Genomic DNA, 16,049 nt, shown 5'->3' on the forward strand with positions numbered 1-16,049 from the left:
GATGAGCTGAACTTTGGGCCAGGCCAGGGCAGTCACTCAGGATGATTCAGAGCAATGGGACAAGATATTTATATTTTTCCCATCAGTAGATTTAGTTAGGAATTTTCTGACAAAAAGGGTTTTCACTGCAGAGTGCTGGTTCAGCCAAAATTATTTTTCTTCCATCTCATTCCCAGAAAACACTGCCTTCTTTGTTTGCTTCTGCTGCTGGAGGATCTGGGCCTCAGGGATCAATGGGTCCAGTGCTGTCCCAGCACAGGCATTTTCCTCCCTTTGGAAAATGTGAAGCCTTCCAGGTAGTCTGGAGGAGAACTGGACACCATCAAAATCCCCACGGAGGCAAGTGAGCACTGACTCTGGGATCCAGCTGAACTCTGGCTGGAGTTTGGTGTGCAAAGGACTTGCCAAGGGAAGGTAGTTGGGGTTTTCATTTGTTTATTTGTCATCAGTGTCTGGATGGATGGGGCTAGGTCAAGAGAATTCCCAGTCAATGGACTCGCTGTGCTTTACTGATGGCTAAGACAGGGAGGAAGAGGTGATCAGCCCTTGGAATTAGGTGCATTTTTAGGTTTGGAAACACATTTCCAGTCCTTATTGTTGAGATGAACTAAAGTGAAGAGATGTTGTTGACTCTCCTGCTCTCCTGAACTGGCAGTTTTTCCTCCTGACCATCCCATGAGGTGCTGTGAGGAATAACCAATGTCCTGGGAACTCCCTGATAAATGCTTCTTTCAAAGTAAAGATTTTTTTCCCAAACTCCTTAATACCTTCCTAATCCGAAGGACAATTTTTCTCCTCTGTAATCACTATATTAAAATTTAATACCAGGTATTAATGTAACATACTTAATGGCAACCTGCACATTATTCTGAACAGAGCTGCAAAAGCTCCATGAGCTTGAACAGGAGAGGATTTAACTCTTCCCAGGCACTAAGGGAAGAGCAAAGGTGTAAACTGCTACCACACAGAGCAAACTTGAGTGTTGGCAGGTTGAAGCCAGGAATGTGTTGTCTCCTTTTTGCTGCTGGGATCATTTCTGTTCTAGAAATGTTTCTTCTGAGCCATTTTAGTTGGGAAATTTAGAGCCCAGAGACTAAATACTCAAGATCTTGTGCTTTGCTCTTCCTAGAGACTGTCCAGTCTCACTGAGGAGCCTTAAAAATGGACTGAACCCCAAAATGGTGAGATTGGCTTAAAATCCCAAGATTACTGTACAAATTTATTGTTTTAAAGTTTGGATTTTGAAGCTTTAGCGTTGCAATGTTCAAACTGTGGTCCAGAACATGAGAGGCAGGAACTTGCTGTAGAGGAAATCTCAATTAGGATGTAAACACAGGGGCAAAAGCTCTGGCTTGGTGCAAAGTGCTGAAACTCAGGACAAAATCTGTGTGGTTGTGACAAAGCCATAAAACCTCAGATCCACTTAGAGGAAAGAACACAGGAAGCAAATATTTCCGTGCAGGTTTGGTTCTGTGGTGCCTCAGCCTTTTTGCTCGACTGGCCTAGGCGAGTGTGTTCTGAGGAGCTAAAAATGGTCAGAGTCAGTTCCCTTACAATGTGTTTTTAATAGAATCACTAGGTGAAATATTCTCACCTGGAAAGAAGTCTGTGCTGAGCTGGAGGGAGGGGGGAAAGAAACGACCAAAAGAAAATAAAGCAAGAGGCAGTGGGTGGCAAAAGGGAGGGAGGGACACAGTGGTGAGTGTGAGGGATGACTTGGAAAGGAGAGGGATGCTATTGAGGAACAGCAGTAGGAAGGAAAAGGGGGGAGGGGGGGGGCTGAGGGGAAAAGCAGGAGACATGGTAAGTTAAGTAAATTCACATTTATTCCTGCAAGAATTTGCTTCAAACACTCTTCCTGCCCTCGCTGAAGATTGGCTGCCTGGACGCCCTCCACGCCGGGAACAAAACGGCTCTGTTTGGCCACGGGGGTGAAGCCCAGGTCACTCTGCTGAGGGCTCCACCTGAGAGCTCCTGCAGGGCTGCCCTGCCTCTGCTCTGGGCCACCAAACCCAACTCCTCTGCTAATTAGGGGTCAGCCCCATGTGGAGGAGCTGGTGCTGCTCCCCGGGAGCAATGGTCCTGCTGAGGGATGTTAGTTAGCATCAATGGTCCTGCTGAGGGATGTTAGTTAGCATCAATGGTCCTGCTGAGGGATGTTAGTTAGCATCAATGGTCCTGCTGAGGGATGTTAGTTAGCATCAATGGTCCTGCTGAGGGATGTTAGTTAGCATCAATGGTCCTGCTGAGGGATGTTAGTTAGCATCAATGGTCCTGCTGAGGGATGTTAGTTAGCATCAATGGTCATGCTGAGGGATGTTAGCATCAATGGTCATGCTGAGGGATGTTAGCATCATCCTGACATTGCCTAAGTGCCTAATGGGCTGGCTAGGCCATCCAGCTGAAACCCTACCCCGTTCTGCCAGGGAGATGTGCTCCCAGGGATGGTCCCTGTGTGAATTAGGGCCTTGAATATCAGTGCCAATGAAAGGCTTTTCAGCACCAAGGAGGACAGAGTGATCTTTACCCTCAGCTACCCTCCCTGCTGCCTGCACACCAGATAGCAGATATGTTCCAGCTTGTTGGGATTACAACCAACCTATTGTTTTGGGCCAGCGTGAGCAGAAGGGAACAATGGGAGGCATTGTCTGGGAGCTGGTGCTGAAGGTTTTTTAAGTGCATGTTGTGCTGTGAAGGCAACAGGGAATCTGCACAGTGACTGTGGGGATGTTACTGCATAGGCCCAAGGAGGCTCCTTTACACAAATCCCTCTGTTTTAGGGGGGATTTCCCATTTCCTATGGAATCCTACATGATCTCAGCTTTAGAAGCTTCTCCAGACAAAAGCTGCAACACTTGAATGGTCATAACTTGTTCCATGGTCATGGATGTGCTGCATGGCAATGACTGTTCACATATCCCCTGGACAACCAGTGTTAGCACTATACATTTACTTGTATAAAGCATATTTCTTACTAAAACTGGCATGGTGGTTCTGGGTCTGTCCCATTAATCTTTTCCCTGTAGGTAGAAGATCTTCTTTGCTTTCAGAGTATGTTGCATAATGTATTTAAGAAAAGAGCTGATCCCCTTTCTATGCCCATTAAAAAATACATTTCATTATTATATACCCTTTAGCCTTTTATACAAGGGATCTAGAATCTAAAATAAATTGTAGGGATTTCATGTGAAATGCCCTGCAGAATTTATTTGGCTTTAGCACCTGCAGAGAAAAGCTCTTACTGAGATTTTCTGAGGTGTGGACAACACCTTCCCTGCCATGTGAGCAGGAAGAGAGAGTTTCAGGTAGCCCAGAATGACTGGTCAATGGTCTGACAACTGAGCAAACCTCATATTCCATCCAGTGCAAGTTTTGGTTCCTGTAGTAGGCAGCTAAGTCCCTCCTCCCACTGGGCAACTTCTCTCTCTCTGGGATGTAGGATGTGCTGGATTTTTAGACCAGGAGCTGTCACTCTGTGCCAGTGGCATTGGCAGCAGTGCCAAGCCAAGAGTACAACAATTTGCTAGTAGAGGTCAGTCCCTCTGTGACTAAAACAGGGACAAGATGTTACAATATGATGGGTGTGGTTTTAGCATTTGTTTTGCTGTTGATGTTTCATGTTGTTTGAGGATTTTTGGAAGGGTGGCTGAAGCATCCAAGTTCCCTACTGACAGAAGCTCTTCCAGCCAAGGTGCTCGAAATGACTAGTAGGAAATCAGAGCTTGATACCTAAATTTTATTGACTAATTATCAGTGCCTAAGGGTGGAGGAGGCTGAAACAATGGATCCTTCTCATGCCATCCATCTGTGAAGTTGCTGGTGAGCCCTGGTAGTAGCTCTGAGCCGATCGGGCCCGAGCGCAGCTTCCAGCTGGATGACATTTTCCACACGTTTGGAGTGTCCCACAAGATGTTCTCCAATTAGTCATCATCACTCACAATATGTTTTACATATTAGCACACAGTTTACAGTCAGGCAAAGGAATACAATTGCAGTGCAGCTGCTCACAGTGAGACACAAAGGTTAGGGCACTGTGTACATAAGCAAGCTGTGAAAGTTCCAGCCATGCAGCTCCTTTACCCTCTTGTGCTTTTAAAAGCCAACAGAAGCAGAAACAAATAGTGAGCCTCTCGTTTCAGGCCTGGAAAAACATTTGAAAGCATGGAGTGAAAGGAGGGATTTTGTTTTTCTAATTTGATTCCCATTGCTGCAGCTGCAGCCAAAACCTTTGGGTTCTGGAAAAGGTTCAGAAAGTGCTGCTTTTTGGAAGAGGTCGTGTTTATTGGAAAATTACATCTTGCCCAGTAAAAACTGACAGTATAAGTACTCTAGTCTATTAAAAGCTACAGAAGACACCGTTAAGAGTTTATTTAATGATTGCTGCAGATGGGGTTTGGGAACTTGGAGCCTGGCATTGGTGTGTTGGGCTTGAGATTGTGCTCTGGGAACACAGAAACCATCGTTGTTTAGTGACCTCTCTCAACCATCCTCATGGTTAAGCTAGAACTGGCTGCCACAAGTAGGTTCTGCCTAGTGACTAGGCCTGTTTTCCTCAAGCAAAAGGTATTGGAGGTTAACACAGCAACTTAGGGAGAACAGCAGGGACACCACGACTGAGCAATCCCAAGGCTGGCAGAGCTGGGATCCTATTCTGGAAGTAGAGTCTGGCTCAGACTGAGGCTTGACCCCGTGAAGTTTCCTGGAACTCTTTCTATTATGGAACAAAAATAGATTGTGGAAAGAAAGAAAGAAAACACTGCCTCAGAGATGTTAGGCCTCATCTAAACTCCATCAGAATGTCTTGAGCTGTCAACAGTCTTTGAACTGAGTCCTTAGAGCACAAACCATCCCTGGCTCCTCCCGACGGAGGGAGGAAGCTCACAGTGTAACCTGGAGCACTGGGGAACACAAGGTCTGTTTCTCATGGCTGCTCTGCCCATGAGGAAGGGAACAGCCTTCCTCTTCACTTGAGGAATCCTCCCATTCCCTTTCCACCAGTTGTCCAGTCTCTGCAGCCTTTGGGAAGCTCAGGTACAGCAGAACAGGTCAGGTGGGTTTGTGTGGCCTTGCAGCTTGCAAACATCTTGCATCTGCCTCCTGCAATTCTGCTCAGCCACACTTCATTGGAAAGATGCATAAGCCTTGAGCATGGATTCCTCAGCAGCAGTGTCAGGTGTTTGAGTCTAGCCCAATCCTGCTGATTTCCTCGTTAAATTCCAGCTACTGTACTGCAGTGGTGCCCAATGTCTTTGGGCTTTGCCCCCTCCAACAGGCTCATTGCCTAGAATTTGTCTGGTACCCTAAGCCTGTCAGCTGCTAGAGCTAAGTTATTGTGTCAGGGGAGTGAAAATGTTGTGAAACTCAATGTCATATTTTAGTTTGGGGTCTGTTACCTGCAGACTGAATGAGATTCCAGGTACCCACGTTGGTTCTGCTCCCTGTCTCTGCCTGTTGGATCATCTGTGACTATCTAGAAGTCAGTCTCTCCTAGGAATTCTCTCTCCTCACTTACTTCACTGGCTCCTGACACCTGGATAGACTGGATAGAGACATCCTGTTTTTGTTTGAGGAGCTGCCTTTCCCCTGAGCATCAGCTGCAGTTTTACTACAGCCAGCAGAATGTGTGTGTGTGTGTGTAAAGATCTTAACGTCGCAGCTGTTTAGAACAAATTCAGTGTAATTCAGTTTTACAAGCAGTGTTAGGCTAAATCCAAATCAACATTGCTTTCAGCAAAATACAGCTATAATTCTTTTGGCCTGCTAACAAAGTGTGTGTTGCCATATTTGCCTTTCAGAAGCAAAATAAAATCTGACATTTACTGACAGGCTGTTCCGACAGTGGAATGGTCTGATCTCACTTCCACACGGAGACTGGAGGCAATCCATGCCTGCTCCTGGTTCCATGGCAGAGCTGCCACCACTGTCACCCTCTGCAAGGAGGAGAAACCCTCCAAGAGGAAGAGCTGTGTCTCTTGTAAGGAGATGATGATGTCTCTTCCAGGAGTAACACATTCAGCAGTTAAGCTCATATGATGCAGGGAATTTTTAAACTCCTCTATGAGTCTTTCTGGTAGCTGCCACTCAAGTCGGTCAGGATGTCAGTGCTCAGCTCAAAGCACCTTTTTTTTGTGTTATCTTATGTGCTGGGCTCAATTTTGTTATCTTCTGTGCTCAGAGCAAACACCTTTGCCAGCCTCACTGTGGCTCTATAGTAGTTGGGCAAATGAACATCCAGGACGATGTTGGCTGCTCTCCTTCCACTATTCTGAACCTCTTCAAACCTTGTTGTGTTACTTTGGTGATAAATAGTCACAATAAATTCTTTAAGGGTGTGAAGATAGGTTATTCCTCATCCCAGCCAGGCTGTGAGAAGATCATAAATCTGGAAGAAAAGCCATTTGTTTGGTTGGAGAATCCAAAGCTTCACTGCTTAGAAGGATTCATTTCCACCCTTCCTCTCAGTTAATCATTCTCCAAGTTCTCATAAATAGCACAGACAAAGGAAAAGAATGACCTATTCTTGCTGTGCCATAAAATGTGTGGTGTGCTGTGAGTTTCCACTTCTCAGTGAGAAATTCAGCAGCAAACCAGAGGTTGCAGTGCAGAGTTTGTTGCTGACTGTGCTTTCTAGGCTAAGAGCAGTTGGGCACAAATGTATTTGAAGACTGTATAATAATCCCCCAGGAGGGAGAAAAGAGACATTCAGGTTCACAGAGATGCACACGAAGGTGTGTAATGGCATTTTCCATTTGTAAAGTCTGAATTAGGAGTACAAACATTGCAAATATTGCACCAAACTACTCTACTTCAGCACCTCTAATCATTAGACTCAAACCAAGTTCAATTATTTAATTGTTTTATCAACTTTTCCTTCTAAACTTGGAAGGGAGGGAGGTTTCCAAGGTTGACTCCACTGTAGAAGGCAGAGCCATTTTTGTTACTGAAGGGTGACATTTTCAAGCATTTATTAAAAGTGTCTTCTGGAAGACAAGGAAATAATGAGCAGTGAGTCATGAGGATTTCCATCCTGAAGAAACCACTGGAGATTGGATTGAGTTTAGGAAAGGTGCGTTGGGTTTGTCAGCGTATTCTATTTGGAAGCTTTTAAAAATGCAATTATCATCTTTCTATTTCAATGACTTTTTGCTTGTGAACTGGAGTAAGGACACTTAAAAATGTTTGTAAATGAACTTTTCCCCAACGGGAAAGAAAGCAGTATGAGGAAATGTTACTTTCCTTAGGCAAATGAATCTCCATCTATGGTTGTGTTGCTGCTGTCTTTGGCTAGAGGAAGGTGAGACTTCAATTTGACATATAGCTTGGATGAAGAAGGGGCAGGTTTGTGGTTCCAGAGTTGAGTTGTAGTTTGGTGATGTGAACATCTGCTCCAGCTTCTGGTTCCTGCCAGTGGTTGGTGGTTTTGGTTGCAGAACCACTGGTGGTTATGAAGACCATGTGATTTTGCCTGTCTTCCTTCGTTTGCTGTCATCAGGTAGCTCAGTACTGATGCATCTGCTCTGCCCTGGAGGAAGACTCTGCTCTTCTATGATTGCTGTCCTGCTTAGCAAGGGAAAGGAGGATGGGAGGATTATTCTGGGATGTATGTGCTAGTGCTCAAAGAAATCCAGAGTGACCTTTGGGGATGGAGAGGAGAGAGGTCACCGTGGTGCTGCTGAGCAGTTGTTCTCAGGGCTAGCAGAGAAGTTCAGGTGAATGTGTTCAGGGGAGCAACCACCAAGCTAGATTTATACACCCAACTTTGAAGCAGAAACCATATAAGCAAGGAATAAATCACAGCACTGGGAGGACAAAGAAGCCATTGCCTGGACTCAGCAAGTTATGAGAAGGAAGTATTAAAAAAAAAAGGAAGAGAAAGAGAATTGTCTATGTTTAATAAATTGTTTGAGCTTCAGCATTAGGGATTTGCCTCGGGATTAGGAGTCAGCTTGGGAACCAGCGAGGGCTATCTGTGCCTTCATATAACCTCATTAACTCTGTAATGCTAAACACATTCTTCAGCTGTGCTCCTGGGCCGTGTGTCCATGCCTTCCTCCCAGGCCAGCCCATCCCCAGGCATCTCCGTGAGACCCTCGGACCAGCGTTAGCCATCCCTTCTTAGCTCTTATTGTCTGTGCCTGCAGATAAGTAAGCAGGTAGACACTTAAGTCCAAGATAAACACTTCCTTGGCCCCTCATTTATTGCAGAGAGCAGTGCTCTGAAGCCCAGCACTGTGCTGGCTATCGTGCCCTCTATCGCCTCCTTGCAAACTGTAATCCAGAAAATGCTTTCATGGTAACCTTAGCCATCGGCGAGCGCCGATAACATCTCGAGGCCCCCGTGACAGACAGGAACTCGCAAGCATGGAGTTAATAATGCAAACTTTCAAAAAATGAAACTGGCAGAGGGAGCCGAGGAGGGGAATAAAAGGGGCCGGTGTGGCTGTAATTGGGACCATGTGAGCTTCCTTAGAGAGGGATTAAGGGGAAGAGACAGGCCTCGCCCGCGAAGATTAGTTTCAATTAGACGGGCTGGAGGCGAAAGTCAGGACTTGGTGAAAGATTAAAACAAGAAGGGAGAAAGTTTCCATTGCTTTTGCTCCAGGCCTGCACAAGAGGGTTCAGTGAGATCATGCTAATTGAAGGCAAAGCTTGCATGGAAGTTCGGAAGAACTCGCATTAATTGATTCGATGCTGCGATTTTTCCCTTTATCCGCACTCTTCTTTGGGGTTGGTCTTTTTTTTCAGGCTTGCTTTTTTTTTTTGCCTTTCCCTTTCGAAACCTAAAGAGGGAGAAACCATCCCCAACTTTCGCTGTGGTTAAAACGAAGAGAAGTTGTGGAGGTCTCATCCCGAGAAGCGAAGGAGAAGGCAGAGCAGGGGACACTCTCCTGGTGCCATCAGCCAGTGCTGTGTTTCATCTCCTGATCCTCTTCCAGGGTAGTGTCACTTCTTAGTACCAAATTGGCTGTGTCCTTGTTGCTGCCACACAGCTGAGCCCCTTGTTCCACCAATTCAAAGCCTGTGCTCGCGGCAGGTTTGGTTTTCCCGCAAGAAGATCCAGTTTAGGGTGTTATTTAAAAGTCCTCTCAGAAATTTGCAGCATGAGAACCAACCAGGCTTGTGTTTTGCAGTCCTGAGGTTGAGTAGAGCCAACACATGGTTTCCATGTGGCTCCCACCGACGGGAGCTCCTCAGGAACTGGGAAATGGGGTCTTAGTCCATCTCTGCTTGGGTAAATCCAGATCTAGTGTAATTGTGATCCTGCTGAGGAAACTGTTTCTTTTCTCCTCCTGCCTCTCTCCCCACTGCTCCCAGTTCCAGTGGAAAAGGAAGTCATGGAACCACAGGAATTGGACCTGGGGAATATGTGCTGGTGTCGTCAGCCAGCCCAGAGCTCCTCTGCCTTGTACAGTCCTCAGTGCTTTGTCTGGTTTGCAGTGCTGCAATTACAATTACACCATTTCCTTTCAAAGGAAACTATTCCAAATATGAAAAGGTTTCCATGTTGAGAATTTTCTCCCCTTCCCCCTTGACAATACTGAGAGCTATAGGAAAATGTATATCCAATCTTTCTGTATTAGATCAATATTTTTATTCCATTAAACATGTCTCTGAGGGACAAGAGACATCGTCCTCTGCCAGATTTCTGCATCAGATTGTCACTCCGTGGATTTTTCTTGCAGAAAGCTTTGGAATTACAATGCCTAGTCAATTAGAGTTAAATGCATTTTCACAGCCAGCCAGAAAAACATTAGCAGCAATCCAAAGCATCTCACCGACAGGGATTCCCTGAGAGGCTTTTTGTTTGCTTGTGTTCTATGAAAATGTTCTCTCAGCTAGAAACATCAAAAGACAACCACGAGCGTGTTCAGCTGAAATATGAGGGGAAGGTTTGAGCTGAGGCTGCACAGAGCTCTGTCTCTCTCCCAGCTGACAGCTGATACAGGATTTTCACGTGGAAGCTAATATCAGGCCTCGGCAGGGAGGTCCCTCCTGACAGCTCTAATGCTCTGATCGCTGCTTGTGACCATCCTCTGTCCTCCTCTCCACACTGCACATTGTTTCCTTTCCACGTCTTGGTTCCTGCTGCATTTGTCAGGTTCACAATGAAATTAGACACCAGAGGCTAATTGCTCACTACCTTTGCATTTGTCATGTTAGGAAAGGCACAGGATCCCCTGCAGGGTCCCACCAGGCTGGGGGATGACTGGGGATGCTTTGGCAGGGGTGAGGACAATCTGCAGGGCTGGCACTGGCTGTGGATCCCTGAGTGTGCAGTGGGGACTGTTTTCTTTCATAAATATCCCCTTTTTTTTTAATACACATGCACAATTTTAGATCATCTCAATGTGTCGTGGCATCCCTTTCTTAGCACAGACCCTGGAACGTTCCAGCTGTGTCTCTCAGGGGTCTCTGAGGGTCCTGTGCTTGGCTGCCCCAGGACCTGGTGTTGGTGTCTGCCAGGTTTTTCCACCTATCAAAATGACACCATGGATATTTTTAAAGTGGATCTGAACACATCTGGGGTGTGGGATATTACAGTTGAATGCAAAATTTATAAAGTTCTAAGACTGGGCTGTTGTTCAGATGTAAAACCACTGAGCAGAACCAATTGACATCATCTGCTACCTCTGAGCAGCACCTGGACACAAACAGGACTTTGTCATGACAATATTTCTTTGACATGGAAACATTGACAACATTCCAGTTTTCCCCATTAAAACCTGATGTCCCTGTTTTGCTCTCCCCACCTTCCTCCCTTCAGGCTCTTTTTCTCTTGGCCTGGAGTTATTACATGGAAGGCTGATAAATGGATGCTGTGAATGAATGTTTTCCAAACATTGTAGGAACTATTAAGAAAGTGGTTTTCCTTCTTCCCCTTTTTCCTTCCCACACTCCTCCCTGCTCCCACCCCACAACTAATAGCACACAAATAGCACTTCATGTAATTTTGGCTACTCTCCACTATTCCAGGCAGACTTCAGGAAACCTCTTGATTTATAGCTGGGGCATCCAAAGGCAGCATGCTGCCTGCTTCCTTCAGGGATGCCTGTTGGTGACGTTCAGTGGGGTTGAGGTGCAGTATTTCAAACGGGCAATATCCATATTTTAGTCAGATAACTCTGTGTTTATGGTTATAAATTGATACAGTAATGAAATAAGCTCCTTTCATGATGCTTGCTGGCTTTAGGGGCTTTGTTAGGGTATACTCAGACTTCCTGAAGTTTAGTTTACCAAAGCAGAGCCAAAGTTTTCTCTCCGTATCCAGCTGTGTTCAATAGGGCTATTCACACTATATAGGTACAGCAGGATTTGGGACTGGGCTCAGGAAACCCATGGAGCATGTGCTTGAGGCTCACTGTCCTCTGGGTTCCCTTGGCTGCTCCAGGAGCTCCAAAATGCTTTCTGAGGCTGTTGGGTAGGGGAGCCATGTAGCTGCTCTCCTGCAGAGGGGATGGCTGGAAAGGGCTCCAGGCCAAAGCCAGGGCTGCAGCTGAGGGATTGGCTCTTGGATTTGGGTTTTGTCTTCCTCCATGGGCTGGTGATGCTTCACTGGTGGGTTCCCTGCTGTGTGAGCAGTGTGCTTGGCTTTCCTGCTCTCAGTCCTAGGAGGACTAGTTAGTACCTGGACACTGGGAGCTACTCTGTGGCATGGAAAAACACTTGGGATTGCTGCTAGTTGACTTGTATGATCTTAACATATATTATATATATTCGTTTTCATTGAGGGATAGAATGATCCTTGTTGGTGCCTTCTCTGTCTCCCTCAGATATTAGGAATTTGAGAATGAAATGCACTATTAACAGGAATTCAGCCCAACTAGGGAACACAGACCATGCCTAATCCTTGACTAAATCTATCTGTGTCTCTGACATGAAAGTTATTTGGAGAAGAAAAAGTCTACAAGCTAGTTGTGTGCTCTGCAGAAAGGATTCCTTGTGCACAGTGTGCAATGGTCCCTTTGGATCACGGTGGGTTGTAGGAGAAGAAGTTATATATAAGGTTAGAAAGATATATATAGGATGTATATAAGGATAAGTTATGTTCCACTGTCATTATTCAGGTGCCTGTCTATAAAAGTTTTGCATTCTCCAGTGTTGTACCACTAGGTCCATGTGAGAAGCAGCTCAGAAATGACCTTGCAGATGGACCACGATGGCCATGGTAGAGCTTCCCCATTCAGCTGTGCTTGGTTCAAGCTCACTCCAGTGGGGACCTGGACCTGGAAAGCCTTTATTATTGTGGAAATAAAGCAATATTATTGTGCCAAAATAATGTTATACCAAACTCTGGCATCCTCAGACAAGTCTGGGCCGTCAGCTCCCACCGAGAGCAGCAGGGATTTACCTGAGTCAAGAAGTATTTGGAGTTCTGCCCAGAGTTAAGAACTTTCTTATTAGGTTAGATTTGTTTTTGAAGGAGTGAAACTCATAGGAATCCAAAAGCTTTTGGGGGATGCAGCTTCAGGTTTTCCCATCAATTCCAAAGGTATATTTATCAATAAGTAATATTTCTTTCTCCTGTTGGAATATATTTCTTCTTAGATTGTTTCTTTTCTCCTTTATCATTCATTCTTTATCTTAAATGGAAAAAAAATCCCTCATGAGCTGTGATCAAATGAGTTAATCCTTTCCCACCATCTGCTTCACTTTCCACATTATGACAACAGGTAAAGCTTCACCAAGGAATAAATTAAACTATGCTCAGACAGATCTAGAAATCAGAAAGGATTTGAATTAAATCTTGCACTCCTGAAGTGACCAACACTCTCTGACACTTGTGCTCCCAAAACCATATCATGGAGATTCCGTATAAAATTTGTTTTTAGAGAAGTTTGAAGAGGAAAATGTAGTGGAGAAATAGAATGCAGGACAAGCTCCAGAGACTGTTCCTGCAGAGCTGTGTGGGACTGGGGCCTTTGTCTATTGAAAATAGCCCAAATAGTCCCTTCTCCTCTCCCACTCCTCCCACGGCTCGAGCTAAATTCTCGGATCGTGAGGGCATGTAGGGAACAGCTGCTTATGATCTCTTCACAAGTGCTGGGTCATTGGTAAACAACCATCCCTCCACCCTCTTGGAGGGAAAAAAAATGATACAAAAAATGTATTCATTTTGCTGCTGCTGAAGAGTAATGAAGAGCACGTGCACCCTGCGCTGAGAGGGAGAGAGAGAAATGACAAATTAAATCATGTCTCGTTTGACAACCCTTTAAGTGTAACAGATCTGCACTTGTGCTGTCTGACAGGGCATGATTGATACCACGGAGCACTCGTCAGTTTTTAAACACACAGGCTGAACAAAGAGTCACTTCATCCTGGGGCTTGGGGTGCAGAGCTACCCGGGGTGAGCACCCTCCGTGCGCTCTGTTTGCCTTGGCAGCTCTCTGCCCCTCACTGTTTGCACAACCAGATTTATTTTTATGATCCTTAAAATATTGTAACCCAGTCAACTCAACAGTCATTTAAGGTAATTTCTGGTCTGAACAGCATCTATTTTCTAGACAACGTTACAATAATATATGTTTGCTGTGGGCCAAGTTCTTTGTGTAGGTACCTCTGTTTCTGTGCTGTATTCATGGGGGAGAGTCTCAGGATCCAGGGATTTCTAGGAACTTGAAATCTAAACCTCCTAGATGGTTTAGGCCATGCCATATATAGAAGATATTTAGCATGGCCAAACAAGATGCTTTTCTTTATGTTTTACTCTTGTACAAACCAACCCACCCGTGGATGAGCTAGTTGAGATTATTTTCTGGGGAGGAAACACTTGATCTGAGACAGACTGAAAAGTTCAGTCTGAGCAGCTCAAGGTGGTAAATGTAAAAGGGCAATACTGTAAAAAGAGTCAGAGTCTTTAATGATCAGTGTTTTGCTATGGCAGCACAGTGACAGTGACTTTGAGGCTTTTAAATGTACTAATAAGAGTTGCAGAATAATGTTCCTGAATTGTTTGCCATAGGATATCAAAAATGACTCAACAGTTCAGAGCAGCCAGTGAAGAATTTGGCATGGCCCAGAAGTGGAAGGGTCAAGCCTATACAAGAGCACTGGAAATAGCCTAGGAGACATTAGTGTAATAACTTTGATTTTTAAGGGCTGAAGTTAACCCATTTGAAGCAGAGTTTGGGGAGTGATGTCTTATCCTCCTCTGAGCCAGCAATGACCTGGCAGGAGGCAGTGATGGTCTCTGGCATCTCCACATGAACTTCACTGGTGGTTTTATGCTTCTATGAAACTATCTATTATCAGGGAAGCAGAACCAGCACAGCTTTTAGCTAAATCCCTGGTCTCTGTAGAGCCAAGAGCCTCTCTAGCCTGGGGTTTAGGAGATGCTTCTGAAGGTCTGCTCAGGGATAACTCTGATCCAACCTTTCATTTCGTGTATCTTTAATGCTTGGCCTGGTCCCTTAACTCCATTAAGGGTAGATGCCCAGCTCTGTTTATTTAGGCCTTTTTAATCTGACAGTTCCAATCAAGCTAATTCATCCGAGAGAGACCAACCATCCTTTTATTTATTTTAAACTATTTCAGCAAGGTAACCCAATCCAGACCATCTCCATATCTTGTTTACAAGAGCAGCTGTGGTGACAACATCTGTCCTATGTAAAATGTCAGAAAAGAAGGAGGAAAAAAAAAAAAAGCTAGCAGAAATCATAGAGGTATCAGGGTTGTTACTCAGACACACGTGGCAAAATGAGCCTCCAAAGTTATTGTCTGCAGTATTCAGGGAAGAAGAAAGGTGAGGAGGAGGTATGAAAGCAGAGTCTATGTCCCTGGGCCTCAGGCCATGGTTTGTTCAGAGGGATTTGGGAAATACTGGGAGTAGACACTGTTCAAGAAGTGTTTGGACAACACTGCCAGGCACATGGTGGGATGCTGGGTGTCCTGTGCAGGGCAGGAGTTGGATTTTTGATGTTCCTTGTGGGTCCACTTCAACTCAGGATGTTCTGATTCTATGCACAGATAGAGAAACCTGTGGAGGAAATGGTTGTTTCATGCTTATAAAAGGGATTTGTTTATGAGGCAATAAAGACAGTTTATTCCCTGATGGAACTGATCAGATACATCAGCAAGAGAAGGTTAAAAGGAAGGAGAAATGCTGTAAAAATCAGGTTTGGGGCCCTGTGGTATCTGAATGGTCACAAAAGGGTTTGTGGTCATTGTGGTTATTTGCATATTGAGCTGCTCATGGATTCAGAACAGCACTAAACCTGCTGATATTAAATGATGGCACGAAGCAGCTTTTGCCACCCAAAAAGTGAGGGAAATCCTGCCATAGCTCTGCTCTGGGAGGTTAACTCAGCCCACAGTGACACTTGACACACAGCAGCAGTTTGCAGGAGGGAAGGGGCTGCCAGGGACAGCACTGAGGTCTCCAGAAGAAGGGAAAGCTGAGCAGCTCCCATTGCTGGGATGCCTGGGCAGCACTCGATGGCTTGGCTTGATCCTTGCTGATCCCTGAAAGCTCTTGGATTTCAGGAAGAGGTGGAAGCCTGTGGAATTTATTTGTCACTTGAGCTAGTGATGACCATCAGGAATGAAACCTGCAGAGTCCATTACTTGTCGTTGTGCTGTGGGTTCTTGTGGCAGTTCAGTGCTGCATGGTGTGTGGTTTGATGTGAACCTCACACCCATGGAATGCTCCATATGGACAGAGTGGGAGGGACATTTCTGGCTGGGCACAGAGCAGGCTCTGCAGGGTGGATGGAAGGAGCACAGCAGCTTCTGGGTCTCCCTTGGCTCAGGCCTGACCTGGCAGGGCCATTTCTGCTCTATCTAACAGGGTAGAGCTGGCAGAACTTTGGTGTTCCTAAGTTTTTGAGGAATTCAACACATCCCCAAGCCAAGCAGCAATTAAATAATTATTGCAAATCAAAATGATGATCTGTTGTGAACAAAAAGCCTTTTTTTTTTTTCTACAGAAAATACCCAAAATATTTTCACCTGAATATTGAAGATCTGACAAGTATCCCTTTGCTATTGAAACTGATAAAAGACTGTTGAGTTAGAGAGAGGAAAAATTACCCCATTGATCCTCCAAATTTCAA

The sequence above is a fragment of the Acanthisitta chloris genome, unplaced genomic scaffold, assembly GCF_000695815.1.
Source record: "Acanthisitta chloris isolate BGI_N310 unplaced genomic scaffold, ASM69581v1 scaffold20211, whole genome shotgun sequence".
Classification (NCBI taxonomy): domain Eukaryota; kingdom Metazoa; phylum Chordata; class Aves; order Passeriformes; family Acanthisittidae; genus Acanthisitta; species Acanthisitta chloris.